This window comes from Arvicola amphibius, chromosome 12 (genome assembly GCF_903992535.2).
Source record: "Arvicola amphibius chromosome 12, mArvAmp1.2, whole genome shotgun sequence".
In the NCBI taxonomy this organism is placed as follows: Eukaryota; Metazoa; Chordata; class Mammalia; order Rodentia; family Cricetidae; genus Arvicola; species Arvicola amphibius.
Genome location: NC_052058.2, coordinates 55,764,187 through 55,771,068, shown reverse-complemented (window position 1 = coordinate 55,771,068; position 6,882 = coordinate 55,764,187).

The window sequence follows — 6,882 nt, the reverse complement described above, 5'->3', positions numbered from 1 at the left end:
AGGGAAGAGCTGAGGTTGTGAGAGAACTTTACATAGTAGCACACAGCCACCAAGGAAAAGAAGGTAAGATTTGCATGCAGGACCTCTGTGGCCAAGTCTGGCTCTCTACACGAGTGCAGGACTATTGTTTAGAACCACACTTTAGCACGAAGGGGTGGGGACCCGAGGCTGTTTGTTGTAGCCTCCCCTCAACACTACCACAGTCTTGATAGGAATCAGAAGAATTTGCGAGGATGGTGGTTTTCACTGTTCCTGCTCCCACCCCAACCCTGGCAGTGTAGAGACAGTATTGTGCTTTTATTGGTATACTCTGGTTGTTGGATTGATATATTTTTAATTTTAAAAATGTTATTCTATGTGTATGAGTGTTTTGCTCACATGTGTGTCTGGGTGCCATTGTATGCCTGATGTCCAGGAAGGCCGAAAGAGAAAGTCAGATCCCCTGGGACTGGAGTTACAGGTTTTTGTATGATCTATCTATCTATCTATCTATCTATCTATCTATCTATCTATCTATTTATTTTTCAAGACAGGATTTCTCAGTAGCTATGAAGCCAGTCCTGAAACTTGCTCTGTAGACCAGGCTGACCTTGAACTCAAAGATCCGCCTGCCTCTGCCTCCTCAGTGCTGGGATTAATGGTGTGCGCCACCACTGCCCAGCTACAGATGGGTTTGAACTTTGAACTGCCATGTGTGGGCTGGGAATGGAACCTGGGTCCTCTGGAAGGGTAGCCAGTGCTCTTACTCACTGAGTTACTTCTCCCGCTGGTGGATGCATATTTTAAAACAACCGGACCAGCCTTCCAAAAGCTGAAGGTAAAAGTGCCTCTTTAGGCCTTCACCATGGGAAAGGGCTTCCACCATGCTGGGCTTCCTGGGAAAACTGGAGTGGGAGCCAAGCAGGACTGGAGTAAGGCCAGCTAGGACTGACGTCTGTGTCATACCCACAGCCATGAAACTGTGGCACAAGCAGATGGCACTTCCAACATGTGTCCCCAGCGGAGACAATTTCCCAAGAGGCATGGGCATCCATCCTGGGTTTTCGGGAGTGGTCCACTTTCACATCTTTTGTATAAAGGTGCTGAAGTCATATGTGGGTCTCAGAGAGATGGCTGTGGATAAAGGTGCTTGATGACCTGAGTTTAGTCCCTGAGACTCACATAGTGAAAGACGAGGACAGAGACCTCTGACCTCTACATGCACATGATAGTGCACGCGCAGACACACACACACACACACACACACACACACACACACACACACAAAACTGTAAGAAGAAAATTGAAAATTAAGAAACTGGTGTGGTGGAACATAACTTTAATCCCAGTAGTGAGGAGGCAGAGGCAGGCATATTTCTCTGAGTTAGAAGCCAACCTGGTCTACAGAGAAAGTTCCAGGAGAGACTTCAAAGCTACAAAGAAAAACCCTGTCTCAAAAAACAATACAAACAAACAAAAAAGTAAAAGAAAGAAAGTTAAATGTGCTAGCTAGATAATGAGTCTTGCTTTTTTTTCTGTTTTCTGTTTTTTTGTTTTGTTTGTTTTGTTTGTTTGTTTTTCAAGACAGGGTTTCTCCGTGTTGTACTGGCTGTCCTGGAACTCTCACTATAGACCAGGCTGGTTTTAAACTCACAGAGATCCTCCTGCCTCTGCCTCCTAAATGCTGGGATTAAAGTCATGTGCCATGCAGGTAATTACAGCCCTCGGGATAATACAGGAGGACCGTGGCTGGAGGCCTGACTAGGCTACCTAGTGACAACCAGTCGCAGCAGCTAACTCTATTTCCTGAGAATTTGCACGGAACCTTGATGATAGGAAAGAGGCGCGGACTGGAAGAATGGGTCATGATTAAGGGCACTTGTTGCTGGGTTTGTCACCAAAACTCCCATTGCTGCCTCACAGCCATCTGTAACTCCAGTTCCAAGGGAAATGACTCCCTCTTCTGACCTCCATGCTGGTCCATGGTGCACAGACATACATGCAGGCAAAACACTCCTACACATAAAATAAAATAAAATAAAATAAAATAAAATAAAATAAAATAAAATAAAATCCTTAATTTATTTTTTAAGGGAGAAGCAGCTGCAGGAAGCAGAAACTATTCTTTTGATCGCGTTGCACAAAAGGAGGGGTGACCCAAGGTCCCTTACGACACATGGAGAGTTGCATCTGGGGAAGTGAACATGCTCCAAAGAGGCTTTCAGATTAGTGGCTCACCACGGGCGGCAACCCCTTGCAGTTCCAACTCTTTCCACACTAGGATGGGGTCACTGCTGGGTGACAGTGCACTTTGTAAGTGCAGCCAAACCAAACCAAAATCTTGTTTGTTTTCTAGGGTCAGTCGCTAGCTCCTCCCAACCCAGACATGTAAGACTCAAGATACGGGTTGGGGAGATGGTTCAGCGGGTAAAATCCTAGCCTTGCTAGCGCGAGGACTTGAGTTTAGAATCCTAAAGCCCCTGTAAAAGCCAGACAGGTTAGGGCACATTTGTAGTTCCAGGGCTCCTATGACCAGATGGGAGGCGGACAGAGATCTCTGGACGCTAGCAGGTCAGCCAGCTGGGTGAGTGCAGTAACAGAAAACAAAGGAGCATGCTCAAACGCGGTAGACGGTGAACAGCAACGTGCAAGGTTTCCTCTGACCTCCACATGCACGAGTTAGCATGTATGCACCCCTCGTGCACATCAACATTCAGACATACGATTCACAAGCAGGCTCTGAACCCTATTGTCTCTGCAACTATTCACACGGTACCGTTTCTCTCTACCCTTCTCCCTGGCTAAACGAGGCAGAGTGCAGCTGTAGTGTATTTACCACAAAGTAGCTGCTTACTGGCTCTGAGATGTTCTGTATTTCAATGCACTGAAGCTCATATATGTTGCTTTTCTTTTTAAAAGCTAACTTATTTTTAATTGTATGTACACTGGTGTTTTTTTCTGCATGTATATGTCTGTCTGAAAGTGTTAGATCCCCTAGAACTAGAGTTACAGATTGTTGTGAGATGCCACGTGGGTGCTGGGAATCGAACCCAGATCTTTTGGGAGAACAGCCAGTGGTCTTAACCACTGAGCCATCTCTCTGCCCTCTGTTGGTTTTCTTCAGACCAGTGAAATCACTTGTTTAACTACGGTTGAGCTCTGCTGTAGGTCGGCACTGCTGACCCTCTATGTTCTGAGTCCCTGGGAGGTATCAGGTGCTCCAGGACATCCGTGTATAGTCCTCCCCACAGCATCATGGGAGATATTCCATTCTAAATTGTTTATTTATTTTTATTTTATGTTTATGAGTGTTTTGACTACGTATTTAAGGATACCTCATGCACGTCGTGCCTGCAGAAGCCAGAAGAGGTGATTAGAGCCTCTGGACCCCTCCATATGGGTGCTGGGAATAAAATTTGGGCCTTCTGCCAGAGTTCAAGTGCTCTTAACTGCTGAGCCATTTCTGTAGCTCCAATACTTCTGTTTTGAGCCAAGAACAGGTTAAGCAAACTTACTCCAGGGCATTTATCTTTTATTCTAGTTAGACCCTCACACTGATGTTTCCACATCCTGGTTTCAGGGAAGCTACTTGTGTGGATCTGGATCGCTGAAGCCATGCCTCACGGCAGAAATAGGACACAGCGAATTTCTTCTCCTCAGTGTCCATCCGGAAGTCCCACAGTTCTCTCTCCTTTTCAGTTTTTTGTTTTTGTTTTGTTTTTTTCCGTAAGCATTTCTGGGCTGTGACTGCAAGCTATAGAAACAGCGCCCTCCTGTGTCCGGAGCGCGCCATACAGTCTTCATAGAAAGACACTTCAGTCTTAGAACTGTGGAGATCTCGCGCTCTCTCTTCCCCCTCTCTCTTTTCTCCCTCCTCTCTTCCTGTTTGCATTTTGAGTCTGGGTCTTACTGTGTAAATATAGAACTCACAAAGTAGCCTAGGTCGGTCTCAATCTCAATGTCTTCTTGCCACAGCCTCCCAAGAGCCAGGATCAGAGGCTTGCACCACTGTGTCTGGCTTCCTGCTTTATTTTAACGGTATTTTAAAGCAAGGCTGGTGGTGTGATTCCTGAGCATGATTCAGTGGAGCATCCAAGCGAGTGGACAAACACTACGTCTCAGGGAGGCAACTGTCTGATGCTCTGATACCTTGGAAGGCAAAGTTCAGAATTGCTTTAAAATGTTAAATGAGTGTAAAATGCCTTCTTAGGAAATCCATCAGGACTGGATATTAGTTCTCCTGATTGGCTGAGCCTGAAGCCCTGCTCCCCAGACCCCATGTTAAAAGTTAGGCACAGAGCACTGGTCTGCAACCCCAGCATTTCTAGGGAGAGATGGGAGGAGGTGGCAGAATTAGCTCTTGGGCCGGCTAGCCTGCAGGACTCAGCTCACCACATATGCTGCCTCACAAGGTGGAAGGAGAGGGCAGCCTCCCAAAAGTTCTTCTCTGGCTCGAACACTCAGAGGCACGTTTTCAGAAAGGTCTTTTTGAGAAAAGTATAAGGGGTTTACCTAGACACGTAACTCACAGGGCCGACTTCATCGCAGAGGCCTGGACCCAAGCTTCCTTTCGATGCCTGTTATTGTTTTGATATCTCATCTCATGGTGTAACCCAGGCTTACTTCAAACTTGATATCCTCCTGCCTCAACTTCTCAGAGAGATGTAACTACAGATGTTACTACTATTCCTGGTGTCCAGGTCTCTCAGAAAATTCATCTGTGTCTCCTTAGTTCATTAAAGAGAGGGAGACATCAAAAGGATTCTTAAACGGTAGGTGCTGGCACAGCCTTCTGTTTTGTAACAAACTGTCTGTAGGAACTGTTGTGGTTTTAGAGTAAATTGAAGCCACTAGGTCAGTTAGGAGTTTGTGTGGCCTTACGTGGTCTGCACAGCACAGACTTCTGAAGACAAAGGTGCCTCGAATCTTTTGGTTACCATGTTTGCTGTGCTCTTCAGAACACAGACAGTGGCCTTAGGACCACTGCTTCTTAGATTTGACTCTTTTAGATTAGATCTCTCTCTCTCTCTCTCTCTCTCTCTCTCTCTCTCTCTCTCTCTCTCTCTCTCTCTCTCTCTCCCTCCCTCCCTCCCTCCCTCCCTCCCTCCCTCCCTCCCTTCCTCTCTCTCTCTCTCTCTCTCAACAGGGTTTCACTCTACACCAGCCCTAGCTGTCCTGGAACTAGCTCTTGTAGACCAGGCTGGCCTCAAACTCACAGAGATCCGCCTGCCTCCGCCTCCTGTGTGCTGGGATTAAAGGAGTGCGCCACCACCGCCCGGCTGAGCATTCTCTTTTAGACTAGGCTTCTTTTAGATCGGACTACCACTTAATCAAGACGGAAAAGATCGAAACTCTTCTGAATAAACCAGACCCTCTTATGTAGATGACAGCAAAGTTCGTCTTTCTTTTATGCAGTGTCTATTTTTATTTTATGTGTATGAGTGTTTCCTTACGTGTATTTATGTGACTATGTGTATACCTGGTGCCTTCAGCCCGGAAGAGAGCTTTGCAGTTACAGTTGGCTGTGGCCACCGTGTGGTGCTGGGAACTGCACTTGGGGCCTCTGAATGAACCACGAGTGCTCGTAACCACAGAGCCGTCTCGAAAGCCATTCTCACTGAACTTTTCGTGCTTCCATACGGACGCCGGTAGCAGGAGGCTGTTTTTACTGTTATATAATGTCCCTCTAGGTCAGTGGTTCTCAACCGTCCTAATGCTGTGACCCCTTAATATAGTTCCCCAGGTTGTGGTGCCCCCAACCATATTTATATTAGTTACTACTTCATATCTGTAATTTTGCCACTGTTATGAATTGTGTGAATATCTGTGTTTTCCAATGGTCTTAGGTGATCCCTGTGAAAGGGTTGTTCGACCCCCAAAAGCTGAGAACCACTGTGAACATTTCCTTCATTATTCTCCCGCTAAGGAAATTCCAGCAGGCTCTAGTCGGTCTTACTCTGCTTTTCTACTGTAAAAACTGAGCAAGGCCTTCTCTAGAATGTTATTCCAATAATGAGGACCACTAGGCCTAAGTTTAGAAGATAATTGCAAACTGTTTTTCACAGTGGCCAAACCCACTGACGTTCTCACAGCGATGTAGAATACAATATCGACATTTGGTTTAATCAGCCTGTCACTGTTGCCTGCCTGTTGGACATGAAAACCCCGCTCTTCTTTGTATAATTGATGGGCTGGGCATGGTATATTTTCCACAACAGCCTCCCTCTAGACTTTGAGGTGACCAAAGCACCTCATGTGACTAAGAACCAACATTCAGTGGGCACAGCTGTGCTCTGTAAACTCTCCTGGTCAAAGGGCCAAAGGCTGAAGAAAAGAGAAAAACAGAACAAACTCTCATTCAGACAGATTCCCTCAGGGGATGTTAAATTTATGAGCCTTGAAGAGTGGCTAGAAACCCACATGCTTTTGCTGAGGACTGTTGGTCTGAGAAATGCAGGCTCATGGAGGATGAAAAGCGACCCCAAGTCACCAGGATTTTGTGTGAACAGATCTCTCCTAGGCCTAGTGGGACAACCACACACCTACAGCGAGCTCAATTGCAAAGGAGGGGAAAGTGACTTTGATTGAGAATGTTCTCTTGTTAATCTGTCTCAGGAACAGTTCCCCAAGAATTGATGACTTGATCTCCTAGAGAAGGGATGATTTGATGTGTTTCCTCGTGTATGATGAAGTGGCATGAGCAGTTGTGTGCCCACGCTTCAGTCTGATAGAGGCAATTCCTCAGGTGACGTCCTCTCTTCCCAGACATCTCGGGTTTGTGTCAACAAAAATTAACCAGCTCCCCACCAAACACACAAATTCAACAAAATAACAGAATTAATAAACAGCTTTCAGTAATAACTCTGAATATCAGTGAACTCAACTCTCCTAGCAAAAGACACA